Here is a 23,447-nt window from a genome sequence, read left to right as displayed (position 1 = left end):
TTGTGTCTATCTGATTTCAGGGTTGACCACTTCGTGTTGAACAACTAATAAGGAAATTCTTCCCTAGGGAGGAGCTTACTCTCCTCTTAGCAGTTATCAATTGCCTGCAGTTCTTTATCCCAGGGTATGACAAAAAATTTCAAAGAGGTTATACAGGGAAAAAAAAACTGGATATATCTCAGAATCAAGATAAAAATACAATTAAAAGAAAAAAATATTGAAAGAAATTGTAAAATAATATGAAAATTTATTTGCTTTAGGTTTAATTGCTCTAGTAGTAGTTTGTTCAGAATAAGAATAGCAGCAGTCACTTAAATATGTGTAAGTGAAAGAAAAATATAATTTTATTATAAAACATACTATTCAGCAGCTGCTAGGATAGAATATGAAATGAGACTTAGCTTATGTATAAATTGTAATTGTAAACATGAGAAAGCAATAATAAAAATTAGAAGTATAAATAATACTTAAGAAATAAGAGATATGCTTGCTTCAGCAACACATATACTAAGATTAGAATGTTTCACACAAAGTCAGCATGGCCCCTGTGGAAGGATGACATGATAATTTGTGAAGCGTCCCATATATTTATAGGCATGCACCTCACCTGAGAAGCACACTAGAGCTGACTCTATGGTCGGGGACAAAGGTGAGTCATGCCTGAGGGCATGAGAGCAGGAGAGTTGACCCCATCGCCCCCTTGTGTGCCATGTGGTGGCATGGGTGAGGGAAAGATGCCCTTCCCTGCTTCCCCCATCACCACCTGTGGAAGTTGAGAGAGCTGGCCCTGGGGTCACAGGAGTAGGAGAGCTAGCCCTGACCCTCACCAACTGCAGTGCGTGAGAAAGCAACCTCTGCTTCCCATCTGGGCAGCACAGTAGAGCTGACTCTGTTGTCTGGGGCACAGGTGAGTCAGCCCTGAGGGCATAAGAGGAGGAGTGACCCCCTCATTTCATATGCACCCTATTGCACCCAATGGTAATTGGGAGAGAGAGATCCCTGCAACTTGCCTGGGCAAAACAGTAGAGCTGGCCCTGGTGATCTGAGTGAGGGGGACCCAGATCTGAGGAACTGAGAGCAGGAGAACTGACATGGTTCCTTGCTCTGGATTGCATTGGGTAAGCTAGCTGAGACAGTGCTGGAAAGCTCATCAGGTGATGAGTGATGATGAGGGAAAGCTAGAGAGCTAACCAATCCAGGTATCACCTAGTCCCACAACCAGATCTATGAGTTGGCCCACTACAACATCCATCAGATCTATGAACTGTTGGAGCATGTGAAGGGGACTAATCTACAAATCCAAAACAACAGGATCTCCATGACACGGAACAACAACAGGATGTCCACGAGGATTCCCAATGAGAGCCCTTTATTGGTGGTGTAGTAGAAACCAGAGGCTTCGAAGCTGATTCATAGCAATGAACACTTGCAATTAAAGATGTATAGACTAAGGGGTAAAATCTGTGATCAGGCCACAATTCAACTTCCAAGACAAGAATCTTCTTCTTTTGTTTTTATTTATTTATTTGGTTCTTTGTTTTGTTTGGTTTTTGGTTTTCCTTTTAAATCCGTTTTTTTATTTTATTTTATTTTATTTTACAATACAATTCAGTTCTACATATCAGCCACGGATTCCCTTGTTCTTCCCCATCCCAGCCCCCTCTTCCCTTCCCCCCCGCCCACCCCCCATTCCCACCTCCTCCAGGGCAAAGCCTCCCCCGAGGACCGAGATCAACCTGGTAGACTCAGTCCAGGTAGGTCCAGTCACCTCCTCCCAGGCCGAGCCAAGCAATCCTGCAAAGGCCCCAGGATTCAAACAGCCAACTCATGCAATGAGCACAGGACCTGGTCCCACTGCCTGGATGCCTCCCAAACAGATCAAGCCAATCAATTGTCTCACCCATTCAGAGGGCCTGATCCAGTTGGTGACCCCTCAGTCATTGGTTCATAGTTCATGTGTTTGCATTCATTTGGCTATTTGCCCCTATTTGTCCCTGTGCTTTATCCAACCTCGGTCTCAAGAATTCTCGGTTTTGTTTTGACAGGAAGTTGCAAGGACAGAGTTTGGATGGGAGAGGGCAGGGACATCAGTGGGATCAGAATGCATGATGTAAAATCCGCAAAGAACCAATACAAGTAAAAAACGAAATAAGACAATTGAATCACGTTGAATGCCCAGTTAAAAACATAAAAGGACAAAAAATGGAAAGTTGAGAATAAGAATAAAAAACAGTTAAAAACAGAAAGCAGCAGCAGTTGCATATACGAAAGCAACTACATAATTCAACACTGTAAATATTGAAATAAGATTATAAGTTCATCATTCCGTAATAACTGAATGCAGGTAACAGACATGAGTTTTGAAAGAGATTTTAAAGCTAATTGTTTTGCTAGTTCCAAATTTTTCTTTTTTAAAAAATATTTTTATTTTATAATTAATTTAATTTTACATATCAGCCACGGATTCCCCTGTCCTCCCTCCTCCTACCCCCCAGCCTTCCCCCCCAAATCCACCCCCCCATTCCCACCTCCTCCAAGGCAAAATCAGCCTGCTGAGTCAACCCAGCCTGGTAGATTCAGCTGAGGCAGGTCCAGTCCCCTCCTCTCTACACTAAGGCTGAGCAAAGTGTCTCAGCATAGGCCCTAGGTTCCAAAAAGCTAGCTCATGCACCAAGGACAGGTCCTGGCTCCACTGCCTGGGGGCCTCCTAAACAGTTCAAGCTAATCAACTGTCTCACTTATCCAGAGGGCAGGATCCAGTTCCATGGGGGCTCCTCAGCTATTGGTTCACAGTTCATGTGTTTCCACTAGTTTGTCTATTTGTCACTGTGCTTTTTCCAATCATGATCTCAATATCTCTTGCTCATGTAATCCCTCCTCTCTCTCACCAATTGGAGTTCTGAGGCTCCACCTGGGGCTTGGCCATGTATCTCTGCATCTGTTTCCATCAATGGATGAGAGTTCTATCATGACAGGGTGTTCGGCCATCAGATCACCAGAGTAGGTCAGCTCAGGCACTCTCTCGACCATTGCTAGTAGTCTATAGTGGAGGTATCTTTGTGGATTTCTGGGGACCTCTCTAGCACTCTGCTTCTTCCTATTCCCCTGGGGTCTTCATTTATCATGGTATCTCCCTCCCCATTCTCCCACTCTGTTCCTGATCCAGCTGGGACCTCCCACTCCCCTAAGCTTTCTTTTCCATGACCCTTGCCTTCCATTACCCTTCCACCCCCAGTTTGCTCATGTAGATCTCATTCATTTCTCTGTCGTTGGGTAATCCCTGTCTCTTTCTTAAGTTCCTCTTTTAGGTAGCCTCCTTGAAGTTGTGAGTTGCAGTCTGGTTATCTTTTGCTTTACATCTAGTATCCACTTATAAGTGAGTACATACCATGTTTGTCTTTCTGAGTCTGGGTTACCTCACTCAGGATGATTTTTTTTTAGTTCCATCCATTTGCCTGCAAACCTCATGATGTCATTGTTTTTCTCTGCTGAGTAGTACTCCATTGTGTATATGTACCACATTTTATTTATCCATTCTTCAGTTGAAGGGTATCTAGGTTGTTTCCAGGTTCTGGCTATTATGAATAATGCTGCTATGACCATAGTTGAACATGTGTCCTTGTGGTAAGATTGAGCATTCCTTGGGAATGTGCCCAAGAGTGTTAGCTGAGTCTTGAGGGAGATTGATTCCCAATTTTCTAAGAAAGTGCCATATTGATTTCCAGAGTGGCTGTACAAGTTTGCATTCCCACCAACAGTGTAGGAGTGTTCCCTTTGCTCCACATCCTCTCCAGCATAAGCTGTCTTCAGTGTTTTTGATCTTAGCCATTCTGATGGGTGTAAGATGGTATCTCAGAGTTGTTTTGATTTATATTTCCCTGATGATTAAGGATGTTGAGTAATTCCTTAAATGTCTTTCAGCCATTTGAGCTTCTTCTGTTGAGAATTCTCTGTTTAGCACTATAGCCCATTTCTTAATTGGACTGTTGGTTATTTTGATGTCTAATTTCTTGAGTTCTTTAGTCTAGATATCAACCCTCTGCTGTGGGATGGTCTGTATGTCAAATGTGTTGCTGATTGGTCAATAAATAAATCACTGATTGGCCAGTGGCCAGGCAGGAAGTATAGGCGGGACTAACAGAGGAGAATTGAGAGAACAGGAAGCTGGGTGAGGGAGACACTGCCAGCCGCCACCATGACAAGCCGCATGTGAAGATCCCGGTAAGCCACGAGCCATGTGGCAAGGTATAGATTAATGAAAATGGATTAATTTAAGCTATAAGAAGAGTTAGCAAGAAGCCTGCCACAGCCATACAGTTTATAAGCAATATAAGTCTCTGTGTTTACTTGGTTGGATCTGAGTGGCTATGGGACTGGCGGGTGTCAGAGATTTGTCCTGACTGTGGGCCAGGCAGGAAAACTTTAGCTACAACCCTGTGTCAGATGTGGGGTTGGTGAAGATCTTTTCCCATTCTGTAGGCTGTTGTTTTGTCTTGTTGACCGTGTCCTTTGCCCTACAAAAGCTTCTCAGTTTCAAGAGGTCCCATTTATTAATTGTTTCTCTCAGTGTCTTTGCTAGTGTTGTTATATTTAGGAAGTGATCTCCAGTGCCAATGCATTCAAGACTACTTCCTACTTTCTCTTTTATCAGGTTCAGAGTAACTGGATTTATGTTGAGGTCTTTGATCTACTTGAACTTAAGTTTTGTGCTCAGTGACAGATATGGATCTATTTGCAGTCTTCTACATGTTGACATCCAATTATGCCAGCACCATTTGTTGAAGATGAAGTCTGTCCATGCAGAGATGACTGGCCATACTAGTGGAAACCCATGAACTGTGGACTGGTGGCTATGGAGCCCCCATGGGACTGGACTAGGCCCTCCCTCTGGACATGGAAGATGGTTGTTTGTCTTGAACTGTTTGGAGGGCACCCAGGCAGGGGGATCAGGATCTGTCCCTGGTGCATGGGTAGGCTTCTGGGAAGCCGATGTCTGTCGTGTGACACCTTTCACAGCCTTGGTGCAGTGAGAAGGGGCTTGGACCTGCCTAGGCTCAGTGTGCTGGGCTCTGCTGACTCCCCATGGGAGACCTCGATTTGCAGGATGTGGGGAGGCAGGTGGCTTGAGAAACAGGGCTGGAGGGTGGGAGGAGGGAGGATGGGGGTCTGTGGATAGCATGAGGAGTGAGTAGAAAATTTCTTAATAAAGAAAAGAAACAAAAATAGATGAAGTCTGTCAATGTAATACACCATATAAACAAACTGAAAGAAAAAAAACAACAACACATGATCATCTCACTAGATGGATAGGCAGGATTAGCATAGTAAAAATGGCAATCTTACCAAAAGCAAGCTACAGATTCAATGCAATCCCCATCAAAATACCAAAACAATTATTCACAGACCTGGAAAGAACAATACTCAACTTCATATGGAAAAACAAAAAACCCAGGATAGCCAAAAGTATCCTGTACAATAAAACAACCTCTGGAGGCATCACGATCCCTGACTTCAAGCTCTACTATAGAGCTACAGTAATAAAAATAGCTTGATACTTGTATAAAAACTGACATGTGGACCAATGGAACTGGACTGAAGACCCTGACATTAATCTGCACATCTATGAATATATGGTTTTCCACAAAGAAGCCAAATCCCTACAGTGGAAAAAAGAAAGCATGTTCCAAATTTTTCATGGATTACTTTTTTTAATTTTGATGGTGGATATGTGCATAAAAATATATTCCATAGTAAAAATGTAAAATTTAATAGGAAGCTACGAACTGCCATTCCAAATGGTGATTCTAACTGTATATATGTTCATTGAGATTTACAGATTTGAGTTGATATATTTCAGTACTTGATAATTTTTTGTATGGTTTTCATAATAAAGTTTATTTTTAAAAGTTTAAGATACATAAGAGTAATGAATTTGGTAGACAATAACAAAACATGCTTTAGATATATAGCTCACTAGGAGAGCACTTTCCCAACATGTACAAAGCCTTTATTCCCCTCTTCAGTACTGCAAACATAAATTAAAATAAAAAAGAATTTAAAAATATTAGTAACCTATATGCATCTATGTGAATCCTACTTTAAATACAAAGATTTTTGTATATTAAAAGTTAAAAGTAAGCTCCAGGAACAGCATCCTGCTCAAGAATAGTTGGCCAACATAAAACTGATTCCATGCTTTGTTGTTGTTGTTGTTTGGGTTAGGTGTTTTTATTTGTTTGTTTGTTTAAAGAGAGAGAGAGAGAGACAACATGAAGTTGAATTTGTAGGAAAAGTATCTGGGAAGATTTAAGAGCAGAGGAAGAGTATGTTCAAAATATACGAAAAATTTAAAAATAAAACTACATTATAATTAAAAATGTTAAAAGCAAATGCATAAGGAGATGTATAATACAGTGACAGTAATCAAGAGCACGTGAAATAATACTATGTACATATATCAAAGTAATGATATTAGGTTCTCTTCTAGGGCCTATACTCTGTCTAGCCACAGGTTTCAGGCCCTGATTGTTTCATCTTATGAAGTGATCCTTAGATCCGATTAGAAAGTTGTTGATCATTTCTGTCGATCCCACTATTACCTAACTAGAAATATCTTGCCAGGCTGGTCATTATGGTAGCTCTTAGGAATCACAGCTGGATAATAATGATGATTCCTTATTTCCTCCAGTATTGTGCAAAACACATTCTAGTGCTAGAAAAATCTGGACAGTAGGAATGACGTTTTCAGGTCAAAACCAGCTTGTTAACTGTGTTCTACAACTCAAGTATGTATGTAGTGTCTTCAGCAATAGGGTTTTAACATCAAATTCTGGAGTTTGGGGGTCCTAGGGGGCCTCATTGGCTAAAAACTCCAAAAGAAGTAACTCATTCTTGGCATTATATTGTCTATCTAAATGAATTTTATTTTTACTATTTCATATTTAAACGTCATTTTGTATTATTTTTTCATATTTAGCTTTTTTGGTTAGAACTATGTCCTCTAGGTTCATCAATATTTCTACATACATATTTCTACATATAGCATTTAAGAAAGCTAAGTAGTATACTGTTATGTACACATACATAAATTTTTGCGGGAATTTTCAAACTCTCAGTGACACTTTTTGACTGCAAAAAAGAAGAATCCAAATATTTGAGTAGATACAAAAAGATGCTAACAAATCAAATGAAAGAACCAAAGTACATTAAGGTAAACAGAATCACATTTAAGTACAGACAAAGACTCAGAACAATTTTTTTTTCAAAGCACTCATAGAAAACAACTAACATAAATGAAAACACTCAACAACACTCATCATTCTGGAAACAGACATCAAAACCACAATGTGATATTGCTTTCTTTCACTTAGAATGACCATTCTAAAAATATACAAAACACATGTTCAGACCAAAATGTGCAGAAAGGAATACCATTTCATTACATTGTTAATAATATAAATTAGTATACCGTGGAGAATAATATGATTGTTCCTAAGACTATTGGAAATCATATGCCCTCTGCTTACCAAAGCAAAACTGTTTCTATTTGATACCAAAAGATTTCATTGTGCAGTTTTGAAGTGTTATAATTTGATTAAATACTCTTGCTACCATATAATTGGTCATTTTCAAGATTATTATCCAAGACATATTAATGCTGTTTGTGTAGGTGCTTCTCAGAAAAGTTGACCTAGTTCACTAGGAATAGAGGATACTTTGGCTCTTAAGCCTTCTTAGAATTCCAATGACCCATGATCACTGTTTCCCAGGCTGAAATTTAATTTAGTAGCCTTCAAGAAGCTGAAACCTCTATTTCCATTTAGGAATTTCTACACAGCTTTGTTAGTGACATATCCATAATTCAAGTATGATACAAATCTGTTAATACAGTTAACATGGAAGGAATGGGCCTGTAATTTTTATGTAACTATTTTTGTAAGTAAATGATGATTTTTAAAAAGTCATTCTGATAGGCAAAATTATTAAAATTTCAATAGAAAATCGCTGAAAAGTCTATTTTAAAAGTTTATATACTTTAAATTCATGTTAAATGTAAAAAACAAAAACAAGTGTTATATAAGTATTTTCAAAATCAAGGACATTTAACTAACCATAGATTACATAATAGCAAATTAAAGTTTTCCTTATTTTATTTAATATTTCTCTAAATATGTTAAATTTTTTTATAATATTTTGTGGGCAACCAATATTTTTCTGACAACAATTTTGAAAGAGAGAGGCATTATTTCTCCATCATTTCCCCCAAATTTGGATATTCATGGAGGGTGAAGAGGACATCTGATATATGTGTCAGATTCCTGAAATGACATTACCATTTTCTAACAACAAATTCTGGATATTTACAAAAACACTTGCTTTATCTAACCAAATATACTACTGAAATTTTAGTGCCTGTAACCACAACTGTATTGTTGTTTTATGCACTTGAACACATGTATTCATTGATGATTTTTTTTTTATGAAAAAGACATGCCTTGGTAACTGTTACTTTTGATATTCACATAAAAATAATTGGCATTTGTAGCCGAGTGGCGGTGGCGCATGCCTTTAATCCCAATACTCGGGAGGCAGAGCCAGGCAGATCTCTGTGAGTTCGAGGCCAACCTGGTCTACAAAGTGAGTTCTAGGAAAGGCGAAAAGCTACACAGAGAAACCCTGTCTCAAAAAACAAAAAAAAAAAAAACAAAAAAAAACAAAAAACAAAAAAAAAAAAACAAAAAAAAAAAGGAAAAATGGTTTTAGGACTACTGCTTTGGAAATGAGTGCTTTGACTCCTAACAGTCGACATACATTTTGTTCAGCATTACACATATGCTACAATCTTATTAAATGTAGACACTGGAAGGATTTTTTTTGTGAAAATGAAGTTAACCATGACAGTAGCCTAGATTCATAACTTCAGAGAATACCAGAGCTTGGGGTACCTTTAGGATTCTTTTTTTGATTACATGTGAAAAAACTGAGATCTAGAGAAATGAAATGGTTGACCTTTTCTTCTGTTTTAATTTTTTTTAATTGCAAAGAGATTCTTCTCTCATATAATACACCCCGACCATAGTTCACCCTCCCTTCATTTCTCCACGTTACCCCACCTCCTGTCTTCCAGAGATCCCCCTCCATCTCCCTTCAGAAAGGAGTAGGCCTGCAAGAGACAACAACCAAACAGGACTAAACAAGATACAGCAAGAGAAGGTGAAAGCTCGCATATTGAGGCTGGACAAGGGAACACAAAAGAAAGAAAAGAGTACTAAGAGCAGGCAAAAGACTCAGAGACATGCCTGCTCCCACTGTTTGAAGTAGGGAACTTCAGATATGTCATTCAATAACATTTGTGTGAATTTGTAGCTGTTCATAATAATGCAGTTTAGTTGAATTGTGGAAAATATGTCATTTATATTACACACATGTTAAAAATGAGCTTATGAAACACCTGAGTATTATCTCATATAATTATTATTTATTTGGAGAATATCATTTGGAAACATTATCCACAAGGGATTCCTGTGTTAGAAATTTCATCCTCATTGTGACTAATAGATGGTGAAACCTTTAAAAGGTGCATTTTGCTGTATATGGTGATGCATACCTACAACACTATCATTTCAGAACTCAGAGGGCTGGGGCATAAAAATGGTACATTTGAAATTATCCAAGTCAAGTATCAAGACCCAAGCATCAAACAAAGAAAATAATGCCTAAAATATAGTTCTTAGCAAAAGGTTAATAGGCCACTGAAGTCACCAATGTAAGTAGGAATTAATGTAGGTTTCTAAAGCCCTCATTATGACACGGTTATAAAAACCTAAGTCTGAGCCCTCCTCATTTTCTGCTTTTTTGTATTTTTCTTTCATCTTGTAATCTTTTGTTTTTCAATGAAATACCAGCTGCTCTGGAGCCCACATCAGGGGTAGAAAATAGTGTTTGAAATTCCAAAAACTGTGAAATAAATAAACATCTTTTCTTTACAAGCTAACCAGTTTGGAGTAATTTGCTAAGACAATGGAAAACAAACCAATACCAGAATACCAGGAAAAATAAGCTGATAGTAATGTGTAATATTTTGCAAAGTGTTAGTTGCTCCACAAATGGGTCATATGTTTATTAATTCTATGAATGAAGTCCTAAGATGACATTTCACCACAAGCTAAAATTTTACAGAAGAAAGTGATTTTTTTCTTCTGAGTTTAATGGTGCAAGGTGAAAATAAAATTATTTCTTTAACATATGGGGACTGACTATTTAAATACCGCAGCATGCCTTTGACTACTCTTCATTAGCTTAGCTAATGTGAAATCCACAAACATTATTAGTGCTCATAAAATTACCAAGCCCTTCTTGGAACTGACTACAGAATTGGCCTTACTGACCTTCAACAGCCTGCAACCCGTTTCACATTGACCACAGCAAGAGTAATTTTTTTATTATACTCAAACTTGTCAGCTATTAATTTCAAATGACACTTTGATTTTCATGTTACTGCATAGAACTATAAGGAAAGCCTGGCAAGATTTTATTGGAGCCCTTTGTAACTTTCAAGGTGTCAATCAAATCTTTTATAAGTCTTCTTTGTTAGCCACATTCCTCCTGTTCTCTGGGGGAAAAATACTCCCTAGAATCAAAAATGCCACAACTGAGTTGTTCCACATGCAGATGATTTAGATAGCTGTTTAGTATTTTTTCTTCATTTTTTAAAAATAAATTTTAACTAAACTGTTACTTTTATGATCACTAATCTTAGTATTTATGAAAGAAAACTAAAAATAAAGAAAACACAGCTAGCTATAAATAAAATGTTCTTTGTAGCAAATTGATTTTCTTCCAGCTGTGGCCAGATGTTTCAACTACCTGGTTCTTCCACAGGAGCACCTTGCTGAGAGCTGCACCTGACTGGCCCTGGGCTTGGCCTTGCCAAATGGGAACATAATCCACACTTTCAGGTGTTAGTAGACGTTCTCAGGATCCTATCATCACCTTTTGATTTTGATGATATTGCAAGTCTACTGCAGTTGAAAATGTGCAACTTCAGAGATCACTTGATCTGCAACTTTTTTTTTTCTCTTTTAAGGTCCTTATCTAACAGATTGTCAAAACATCTTTGTATCATGCTCCTTGTGTTACCTGTTTTCAGATGTATCTTGAAACTTGCTTGAAGCTTCATTGTTCTCAAAGTACTGATTTGTCTTATGGTGCATCCAGGATCACACTTTCAGTAGTATTTCACCTAGAAACATTTCACTCAATTTAAAAGAGAAATTAGTTTGTCCACCTTGTCTGATGTTTCACCTTTCTAAGAAAATATTTATTTTCACTTTTGTATTAATTGCATCTGCAGCCCACGTCAATTTCAAGCACCTTACCCTCACCCTGAACTGTTTTAAACAGTATCTTATTGGAATAACAGAAGCAGAGCACAGTACAAAAAGGCACTCCTCTCTCTGAGAGTTGCTTGGATTCCAGGATTCTTAGAGACACTGTATCAATACTTCGTCAAGTTGAGAGAGAGATGGCTCACAAGTTAAGAGCATGTGCAGAGCACTGGAGTTGGGGCACTAGCACCAGGTTGAATAGTTTACCTGTTTGTCACTCCAGCTCCACAAGGATGCATTACCTCTGACCTCTGTGGGCACTGCATTCACATGCAGATACTCAGACACACACATACGTATACATATACACATCATTAAAATCAAGTATTTTAACAAGTACTCTATCAATACCTTGGTAAATGAGATTTATAGGCTATTGGTTAGGGTACAGCGTGTGTGTCATTCTCTGATAGCACAAGTCAAAACAGGCACAGATCACATGTGTTAAATACAACAGGCATGTGCTGAGCGACAGTATGTATTTTTCTTCTTAAATTTTATTTATGAGTATGTGAGGACAATGTGCTCAATGTGTTCTTTAATACTTCTAGTAGGGATAGTAAATATGAATAATGTGCTCATGGGAGACGTGAGGAAATTATGGGTGAGTACTTAGATTGCTATTACAAAGTAAATGCTACAGGCAGATTTCAAGGTTATTTCTACTTCTCTGCCTTTCACCAATCATTCTTACTCTCACCCTCCTTTCAACACAGTATAAAACCACTGTTATAAAATCATAATCTCTGTAATCTTGAAACCAAGAAGCATTTATAAATCCTCAACTGACTTTGTCTTCTTGAGGAATTGTCATATTTTAACTAAAAAATTCCACACTCACCTAAAATCTGTCTATTTCTCTGTCCTTTTCAATAGTATCTAGGAGTTCCAAATCCTTAGGAGTTCCCGGAATGTTTCACACCTTAACACCAGGTTCCAGCATGCTTTTGAGGGATAATTATAGCCTCATTACTCATCAAGAACCACTTTCTGAGTAGTATGGTCTCACAAAGATGACTGAATGACTATCGTGATAGAACTAGGTTTTGAATGAACATTTATTTGTTTAACAGTTGAATTTGGTCTTTGTTATATTAGATCTTTATTTTATGTAGAACATCAGAATCATGCTATCTCTTGTATACGTGAGCACATGTAGACTATCCTCATTCAGTTTACTTCTTGATCAACAGATTGAACTAAAAAAACATATTAAACTCAAAATATCATCAAATCAGAATTATTGATGGCAATCTTCGGTAGGATTCTTATACTAAAGGTTCATATATGACCTCAGTTTTTTTTCCAGCTTTAAAAGTTCACCTTATTATGTTAGAGTTAGATCCTTTCTTGAATCCTTGAAGAATTAGAGAAGTAGATTAAGACAAATCATATTAGCAGAGAATAGGACTGTTACAAGAAGACACAGATATAGTTTTTACATAAACTTGTAGAAAGTCAGTGCATCTAAACAACTCTACCATTAGTAAGTAGACAACTCTATTGGGTAATTTAATTATTGAAGTCAACATGTTCTAGTGTCTGATATCACTGTGATTTTAAATTCATGTGTGAAAATTACTGAGTGCTAATACTGTCTTTTCTGTCATGCAAATTTATAATGACCTAACCAAAAATTACAACTCAAAATACTGATTTTTTTAAAATTAAAAACTATTGTCAAGAAGTATGCAAAGTCAGTAACATAATCTTTAGAAGTCTCATGAGGATTGTGACAAAGCCTATTTTAAGAGAATTGCACTCTATTGTAAATGTTGGTTTATCTATACAGTCTAACATATGTCTCCAAGATGTTATCTCCCTAGGTAACTCTTGAGCAAAATCTGTCATGTTTTATGAGAACGTGCTTCAAAGTTCATTTTAACCTCAAATTCTGATGTTGAGATATTTTATGTAGTTGTATATAATTGTACACATTTTATATGATGTACTACATAGACATATATAGTATACATTATGTAATTTTATATAAAATAATTTACACTCCAAAAAGAGGGTATCAAACCTTGCTTAAATTATGGGCTATTTTAATAACTACTGAATAATAATGATTTTTCTTTTGCAATTTTTTTTGATATTCTGTTCTATCATTATTATAAATCTTTCTGCTCACCACTTGGGACCAATAAACTGTTTATGTGTTTATTTTTTTGTGATTTTTTCATAAACAACTGCAAAACATTCTTAGGAATGTGCATTTCTTTGCATAGTATTTTAAGTACTACACATGAAGTTGGAGAAAAAGTTAAAATTGATCTGCTTATTACCAAATTGTTTAAACTTTATTCACTTTATAGAGATGTGTCTAATAAAAACACTCTATTGTATATATGCCTCTACCCTTATTTCAAAGGACATAACAAATAACAATATCTGACACATAGAAGTCATTACTTAGTGTAGCAATGCTGTTGCCAAAACAAATTTTGAAAACGGATATAGAATCCACATAACGAAAGTTATATCTCAAATCATTAAAACTTTCATAGTGATCATTTATTGAGCTTGATTAATGAATGAAGATGGAAGATTACCAAATAAATAATACTTTCAATAATGAATGAATATGGACTGGATATAATAATTCAAAAATGTTAAACTACTTTGTAATACTTAATTTTGATTGTGAACTTAATGAGATTTAGAACCATCGTGGAAACAAATCTTTGGATCTAACTTCAGCTGTTACCTTTATTAGACTAATTTTGGTTAGAAAATCCATCCTAAACATGGAAAAACTTGGGCCAGGGCCCTGGAACACCAAGAACATGAAATGATCTAGACTTAGCTCTGCCCTATCTCTGTTCACTGACTGTGATTACAATGTGATCATCTGTCTCCTGCTACTGATGCTTTCAACTTTCTGTCATAATGGACTACTATCCCTTGACTCATAACCCAAAGTAAACCATACATTCCTTAATTTGATTTATTTTTGTATTTTGTGGCAGCAATGATACAAATAACTAATAAATACTTTATTCACTTCTTGTACACATTAAAGTCTCAAGCTTTCATAGAAGCCAAGATGTAATATGTTCAAGTTTTATATATGATATATATATATATATATATAATTACTGCCTGTAAATTCTTCTAATGTGAAATATTGTAGTCTTTGTAGATTTAATAAAACATACATCATGTATATTAGAAAATAAAGATTAAAATATGTAGGTTCTTTTTCTGTGCTTAGAATTGAACCAAGGACCTTTTGCATGTTCTAACCTGGACACCGACCTATAATCAACTCATGCTGGGTTTACAATTGAAATCACTAATTGTAGAACTGCATTATATAACAAATACATTTGGGATAAAATGGTTGCATAAAGACTCATTTAACCTGTATAATTTGACCCTTTGGCTAAACTTCCTTAACTAAACCATGCTCTGTAGCAGCTACGGTCCCTATACTGTCTCAGATTTCTACCTCAGCAAAAAGGACAACGACATTGATCTCAGATGTGTCACTAAAAACTGAGTATATAATATCAGATGAATATTAGGTTAAGTGTTTATCATTTAAACAATAATAGAAAGCTAAAATTAGCTTGTGATAATTAAATGAGGGTCTTCCCTAACTTACTTTCTATTGCTGTGATGGTCACCATGACAAAAGCAACTTTGGGAGGAAAGGCTTCATTTTACTCTCTAAATTGTAGTCCATCACTGAGGGAAATCAGTCAAAAATTCAAGGTAGAAACCAAAAAGCAGAAGCTGAAACAGAAGCCATTGAGGAAAAATGCTTACTGACTTGCTTCCCCTAGTTTGCACAGCCTGCTTTATTATTCAGCCCAGGACCAGCCTCCCAGATTTGCTATGGCCTCTATTGGCTACTGCCTCATACATCAATCATTAATCAAAAAAATATCCCATAGATTTGCCTACATGAAATCTGATAGAGACGATTCTTCAATGGAAGTTCTCTCTTCCCAGATGACCCCAGCTTGTGTAAAACTGACAAAACCAAATAGCATGGGGTCTAAATTTAGAAGTTTAAAGTGATCCAACTGCATTGGTTGAAAGAAAAACTATATTTCTCAAAAGAAATATTTTTAAATAAAAAAGCTACTTATTTTAACATAAAAGCCTGTAATATATAGATACATGTCTAAGACATTTTTGCATGAAATATGAAAAAATATGCCCAAGCATGAACCAAACATCTAGTAAAGTCCAGACAATAATTTTTTTTCTGCTACATTACAGCAAATAGATCAACAGCTTGATTTTATTTGGTTGATATTATTTTATTAGGGTGGAGCACATATTACTGTCTTACTAAAATATTTTGTCATTGTGTATGTTGAAGTTGTGCTTAATGGCCTGCTGTACTTTGGGTTTGAATTATTTTTAAACACAGTATGTGCTGTGGGATGGGCTCACAGCTTTCTGCCATTGGGATTTACTGGCACTTTTAAGATGAGAAGTTCGAGGTCTTCAGGCTATTGTGGTTTTGTTGCTAAAGGGAATAGTAAGGGCCTTTACCAGTTTCTTTTTTTGTATCCTGATCATGAGGTGAACAGTTTTGCTTTATTGTATACTTGTGTTATAAGTGATTTTCGCAGGAACAAATAAAGATGTCAAACAGTCATGAAGCCATGGGCCAAAACTATTCTCTGAGATTTTAAGTTATCTAAGGTGTTTGTAGTAGTGACAGATAACTAACGTATCTCCATTGTTGAAAGAGATTTGATTACTTACATGCAAGTTACAAATACCTGGTCAGAATGAGAAAATAAAAATATTTTCAGGGTTAACTTTATTTTTCTGAAACTAAAAAATTACATAATTAAAGTGCATGAATTGCACTTTAATAATGCATACATATTTGATTAATGATAAATATATTTCTTTTACCAACAGGCCAATGAGTGAATAAAGACAAACATGTCTCTTAAGTTTACTTATAATTTTCTGTTTATTGCCAGGCTATATTTTCCTTTATTTGAACAGCAGCTAGTCTCTTTTTCTTATAGGAATTCCTTTCTTTATATGTTCCATTATTTTTACAATTGTATGCCAACATCTCTGTTGATACTACATATTCTATCTCTAGAATTATCCTTTGTATTTCTCTCAAAATAAAACATGCAAATAGAGACAGAGATTGATTGGGGAAGTTCACTTTAACTCTAACTATAAGTTTAAGAGCAGATGTTTAAAAATAACTACACAAACCTTTTATTTCCATGAATGCATTCAAAGTGTTTGTATTACACAAGTTAATATTTTCAAAATTTATATCTTGGGGACCAAATTACATAAATTGTCATCAAGAAAGTTGGAGCTCTTGATACTACAGAAATTAATAGAATCTACAGAGAAGTATAACAGATAAGATCAGCATAGTTTTGGTCTCTGATGTCTAATGAGCATAGGATAAAAGTGGGCAATAAAAGATTTTGATATGTGACAAAAATGGTAGAATTTTATTATATAAAAATATCTTCTTTTATGAAAGAACAAAACAGATTTGATGGAAATATTTTTTAAAATATTTTAAAGGTTTAAAAGTCAAGAAAGTAAGAGACATCATTATAGTACAAAAATAGCAAAAAAAGCACAAATCACAAAGATTTAATGCAGCCCACAGCAGTTCTGGTGTCATTCGCCAGTCCTTGCTTTTAATGGGAAAGAAGCAAAAGAAAAGAGACAGAGCCTGGGGTCCATACAAGGTAGAACACAGGACTCAGGTATCTACACAAAGCACTTACATTTAAAGATTCATATGCTCAGTTTGTTTGAAAAAGGAAAAATATTCCCAACTGAGGGAAATAGTTCAAAACACCTGCTTATCTTGAACTTGACTCTTTTTGAAATGGAAAAAAAATCTCCAGAATATTCTCAAACATCATCTAGCTTTGTTTGAATTGGAGGATTGAATCAACTATCTGGGTGACCAGAAAAATGAAAGCTAAGGGTAAAAAATTAATGTATGAAATGGTGGATTTGGAAATTCTGAGGCCCTATCGCCCCACAGTTGCACCCCTATAGCATAGACATAACACCACCAACTGCATAAAATAAGATCACAGGTGATCTGAGAATATTCAAGAAAGAAAACACAATGCCCAGTGTTACAAAACCACATTTTATAAACTCCATCTCATTTTACCTAATCCATGCCTCACACTATTCCTTGCATGAAATAAACTTTTTCAGGAAGAAAGTGTAGCTCAATTCACAATTAACTTCCTCAGATATTGCAAACATAGTTTACTACAGTTTAACTGGTCTGATGAATGTTTGAAGGACTGGTTCATCCAACTAAAATATATGGTATTAAAATTAGCAGCTACTGCTCATGAAAATTTCATAGTGAGTGTTACCATATGACTGGAGAAAGAAATGGAAGATATAGGCCTATGATCTAACTACAAATGAATGAAAAAAATCTAAAATGAAACACCAGGAAATGAAAATATTCAAAATAATATGTATTCAGGTGAATACGGAGATAAACACGGGAAATGTATATACTCAGAAACATCTTGAGGAAGCTTTACTACTTGCTAACAGAGGTGTAAGAATAAAGTATAAAGGAAAGAGAAAGTGTGTAAAGTCTTAGAGAAGAAAGGAAGGTTTTATTCCCAACAGACAACTCTTTGCAATGAATAACTACTAATAATTACATAAAGCAATTAGAAAATATAACACATTCTAAAGAATACAAAAAATTGTTAGACACCACTGAAATAAGGGCAGGTATCATACTTACTGAATTTGAAAACACCAGTGTTAAATAACCCGAACAGGGAAAATAAATGTACAGACATAGACCAAAATTTTGAAGATGAAGGAAAATAGCAAATGAGCAAAAGTAAAATATCAAGGAAGAAACATATTTATTGCAAAAAGGATGAAATAGTAATTCTGGAGCAAAAATAACATAAATCAATTAAAAAATTATTGGAGGTATTATTATCAAAATGTTTTGAATTATCAAAATTTATTGAAAGGCATTGTGATTGAGAAATATCTCAAAAATTAAAAAAATATTCATCATTCTTAGCAATAACGGCAATTCAAATTAAAATAAGTTTAAGATTTCATCTCACTTAATTCAGAATGGCAAAGATCAACAAAACAACCAACAAAAAATGCTGACCAAGTTGTGAAGGAAAAGGAACCTTTATTCACTGTTAGTGGAAATGCCAATTGGTGCAGCTACTCTGTAATTCAGTAGGATGAATCCTCGAAAAACTAAAAATAAATGTATTATGTCTTTCTAACTTTACTACTCTTTACAACGGTCCCAAAGGACTCACTTCCTTACTCCACAGATACTTGCTCTACAACATTCTTTGCCACTCCATACACAATAGTCAAGAAATGGAGACAAGTGTCCTTCAGCAGGTGAATAGATAGTGAAAATGTGGTACATATACACTGTGGAATACTGGAAAGAAAAGGGAAATCATGAAATTTGCAGATAAAGGAATGGGCCTAGAAAAGATTACATTGAGTGAGGTAACCCAGACCCAGAAAAACAAGTACAACCTGTTCTCTTTCATCAGTCATTGTTAGCTCCAGTTTTAAAAGTTTCTTTTAATTGAAAATTCATACAACATATTCTGATCATTTTTTTCTTTTCCCCTTCTCCTCCCAGATCCTCCCATTTCCCTATCCATCTAACTCCATTACTTATTTCTCTCTTTCTTTAGAAAACAAACAGGCAAATTAAAAATAAATAAAGGAAAGAACACACATGCATACCATACAGACATAAATAAACAAAATATTCATGAAAACATAAAATCAGAAACCATAATATACAAGCAAAAGAACAGTAATATAAAAGGAAAGCACACACAAAACAAATTAAGAAAAAAAACTACAAATATAACGTTGAATTCATTTTGTCTTGGCCGTCTATTGTTGGGGATAGATAGTACCCTAAATGGTTAGATGTCAGTATATAACATGGAGTAACCACATAAAACACAGAGTGTAAAGGGGCCAAAGGTTTTGGGAAGAGGTTTGAGAGTGTTAACAGCAGGTTACAAAGTGAGAAACGGAATAATGGGGAGGGACCTCCAACTAGAAGGAGAGTGGGAGGTGAATACAGACAAAATATGGGCAAATAACAAATTATATTAATTTATAATTACAAAAATAATGCACAATGCATGTAAAGTATGTTAAAGGAAGTTACACCATTAGGCTGACAATCCTGACCCTCCCCTATTAGAACTATGGACTAAAAACAATAAAAACAAAACAAAACAAAAAACCCAGTACCAGACACAAGAAACCTCATTTTGAATGTTTGGTCAGGTTAGCACAAAAGATTCCAAAAGCAATGTAGACTATTGATGTAACCCTTGGTTGTCTCTCAGAGGTAAATCCCTGTTGCTGAAGATACCACAAACTTAGGATATAGGACTCCTGTGATTTCACTCAGGCTGGATCTAAGCACCTTTCCTAATTTAGCTTTCTTTCATTCTACCAAAAATACTATGCAAGTGACCAAGGGAAGTAATTAATAGTCGAATCTAGCTACAAAACCCACAAACCACAACAACAACTAGCATTGCAAGATATCTGTAAAGTGTGGTACATGGCATTCATGTTGTTGATAACCAATGAGTGTTTAATTGTGCTTAGGGCTTTGTGGTGAAATTTTATTTGTACTTTAATAAATAAAGCTTGCCTGAAGATCAGAGGAAAAAAACAAGCCATTATAAGTAAACAAAGAAGTCAGGCAAAGGTAGCACAGGTCTTTAATCCTATCTTTTAGCAGGCAGGGATCTATCTGGATCTATATGAGTTCAAGGCCACACTGGAAACAGAAGCAGGTGTGGTGGCACAAACCTTAAATTTCAACACTAGTTAACCATGGAGGTCTGTACAAACAGACATTAAGTGACAGAGCTGCGCAGGAAGAGGAAGTGATGTAGCTGGACAGAGAGAGCAAATCAGATGGCAGAATAGCAAGGCATATAGGCGTGAGTAGACAGCAAGTTACTAGCCTTTGGAAGCTGCAGAGTTGGTGAGGTGGGGTTAGCTGTGGCTTACCCTATTTCCCTGATCTCTCTAAGGCTTTCACCCCTATATCTGGCTCTGAGTTTTTTATTTAACAAGACCTTTTAAGATTCATGTTACATTTGGCATCCAACTTGCGGGGCAGGAATTCATGAAAAAGCCACTTGCCTGTGACCTTACAGTCCCCCAGCCAGGCCCTAGCTACACGGGACCAGTTGTGGTGGTGCACACAGGTAGGATTTGTTGAAGGAAGCAGAATCAGGAGGATCCCAAGTTTCAGGCCAGCCTGGGAGGCTTGCTGAGGAGAAGCTGCAGCCAGCCTGGCCAGGCCACAAGTGGTGGCTGCAGGACTATGGAGGGGGCAGCTGCTACTCCGAGTTGCAGGCTGTTTTTCATCATGTTGTTGGTGGTGATGCTGCTACCGAGGATGAAGGGTTTACCACTGCTTGTTCAGAGAACAATTGCCAGGACCATATTACAAGAAAGCATGGGCAAAGATCAGTTTGGAGATGTTTGGCGAGGCAAGTGACAGGGAGAAGAAGTTGCTGTGAAGATATTCTCTTCTAGGAAGAATATTCGTGGTTCCAAGAGGCAGAGACTTATCAGACTGTGATGTTATGCCATGAAAATCCTAGGATTTATAGCAGCAGACAACAAAGACAATGGCACATGGACTCAGCTGTGGCTGGTGTTGGATTATCAGGAGCATGGATCCCTTTTTGATTACTTGAAGAGATACACTATTACGGTGGAAGGGATGATCAAACTCGATCTGTCCATGGCAAGTGGTCTTGCCCATCTTTACATGGAGATTATTGGTACCCAAGGAAAGCCAGTTATTGCTCAAAGATTTGAAATAAAAGAATATATTGATGAAGAAGAATGGAACCTGTTTTATTGCAAAGTTGGGACTGGCTGTGAGACACAGGATTCTGCCACAGATACAATTAAGATTGCTCCAAACCACAGAGGAGGCACAAAAAATAAATAAATAAATTTCTGCAGGGAACCATGATCACACCTAACAGTGACTTTGAAATCTTCAAAAAGATGATGGAATCCCATAATGATGATTCCACATGGACTATGATAAATCCATTAAGCTGATTTTAATACCACTGAAAGATCAGCTTTGCACTACAAACTGCTAAGGACAATTTCAAGATGGCTAGCTGAGATGATCCAGATTCACAGACTACTCGAGCAAGGACTTAAGACAAGCCCTGCACTTTCGTGTTATGCAGAGACTGGACAAATGATACAACTATCTCTCCCAGGACTTGACAATTAACCCAAAATTTTTCTTTTCAGGATCCCCTAAAGATGCCTTTGCCCCTAGACAGCAAGAAGTAATTTTAAGAACACAACATCCACATTCTGAAGAGGTGGGGTGGGTGATTTTTGGTCCTTTAATGAGTTATGGATATTGTCAGTGTTTACAATGGTTATTTACAAATTTTTAATTGTTAATGGTCAGGAAAAAAGCTAAAAAAGGAAATTAGATTCAGGGTTCTTGTTTAAAAAAGAAAAAAGAGGATATAGATAAGAGGTAGATTATTGCATCTACTTTAAAAAGAAAAAAGAAAAGATATAGAAATGATAAGATAAAAGGTAGATTATTGAATCTACTATGAAAAAGGGAGAATATAGATATGATACGATAAAAAGGTAAATTATTGAATCTGCTTTTAAAAAAGAACTACTTGTTTTAAATATTTTACATTAGATTGGATTTTTGTATATTATATATAATTTTGGGATAGACTTACCAAAATAGGATAAATAATGAAATTTTTTGTCTGAATTTGTCAAATGTTAATGGACTAGACATTGTTTATATATATAATGGAATTTTTTGTTGGAATCTGTCAAATGTTAATGGAATAGACGTTGTTAATGTAATTCTTGATTGTATATATTGTATATACTTATTGTATGTACTTTTTCTTATCACTATTTTTTATTTAAAAAAAGGGGGAAATGTGGTTTATATATTATGCACTCCAATAAACATATCTGGGGATCAGAGAACAGAACAGCCACTATATTAAACATAGAGGTTAGGCAGTGGTAGCATTCCAGAGGCAGAGATCCACCTGGATCTCTTGAGTTCAAGGCCACATTGGAAACAGAGGCAGGCATAGTGGCACACACCTTTAATCCCAGCACTTGAGATCTCATGTCTTGCTTGGGAAAGACACACGGCTATAATTCCAGGAAGTGATGGCAGGAAGCAGAAAGGTATATAAGGCCTGAGGACCAGGAACTACAGGCTTTTAAGCTTTTAGGCTTTTAGCAGCAGTTCAGCTGAGATCCATTTGGATGAGGACTCAGAGGCTTCCAGTTTGAGGAAACAGGATCAGCTGAGAGGTTGGCAAGGTGAGGTTAGCTGTGGCTTGTTCTGCTTCTCTGATCTTTCAGCATTCACCCCAATACCTGGCTCAGGTTTGTTTTTTATTAATAAGACCTTTTAAGATTCGCATTACATGGCCTACTCAACAAAAAGGAAATTTTGCCTGGTACTAAAAACTTAGCCAACTAACCAGGGCTAGTCAAATATTGAAAATTCTACCACAGGCACTTTTAGAGACCAGCACAATTACTTACTGTATTGTAAATCTGATTCTTACAGATACAGTTAACTATAACAACCAACCTTCATCAAAGAAGCTTCTCTTTATATCAAATGGAGATGACCACAGAAAGGTCACAATTGGACACAACCAAGTATGTTCCAAGATCAACCAACTATGGGGATCCCAGCCCCAGTAGATAAATCTTCATTATAGCTGTTACATCGATGGTTTTAGCTCCCAAGCTTACATCAGAAGTTCAAACTCCATTCTTTCCCAGTCATAAAACTGAACTAAGATGAATTATTCACCCCCTGATTTGCTTCTTGTGAGGTCACAGCTATGAGAAAATTAAAGGAAAATTAGAAAATTAGAGAAGGCTTAGCTGCTTACTTCAAACTTTATTGTAAAACTATAATAATCAAAACATTTATGATACAAAAACCAATATAAGGAAAAAGAAAGTAGAATAGAG

The 23,447-nt window shown here is 36.2% G+C and overlaps 1 non-coding gene and 1 pseudogene across 1 annotated transcript; both read left to right on the top strand.

Moving 5' to 3' along the window:
* Nucleotides 1-485: 485 nt before the first annotated feature.
* On the top strand, nt 486-590 carry LOC131900269 (U6 spliceosomal RNA). The gene has a single exon (XR_009376181.1). It is a non-coding gene; the product is annotated as a U6 spliceosomal RNA (small nuclear RNA).
* Nucleotides 591-20,826: 20,236 nt separating this feature from the next.
* Nucleotides 20,827-23,171, top strand: LOC131900086 (TGF-beta receptor type-1-like; annotated as a pseudogene).
* Nucleotides 23,172-23,447: the final 276 nt, after the last annotated feature.

Source organism: Peromyscus eremicus, chromosome X, assembly GCF_949786415.1.
Source record: "Peromyscus eremicus chromosome X, PerEre_H2_v1, whole genome shotgun sequence".
Taxonomy (NCBI): Eukaryota; Metazoa; Chordata; class Mammalia; order Rodentia; family Cricetidae; genus Peromyscus; species Peromyscus eremicus.
Note: the sequence above shows the minus strand (reverse complement) of the source record. Positions and strands in the feature narration are given on the sequence as shown.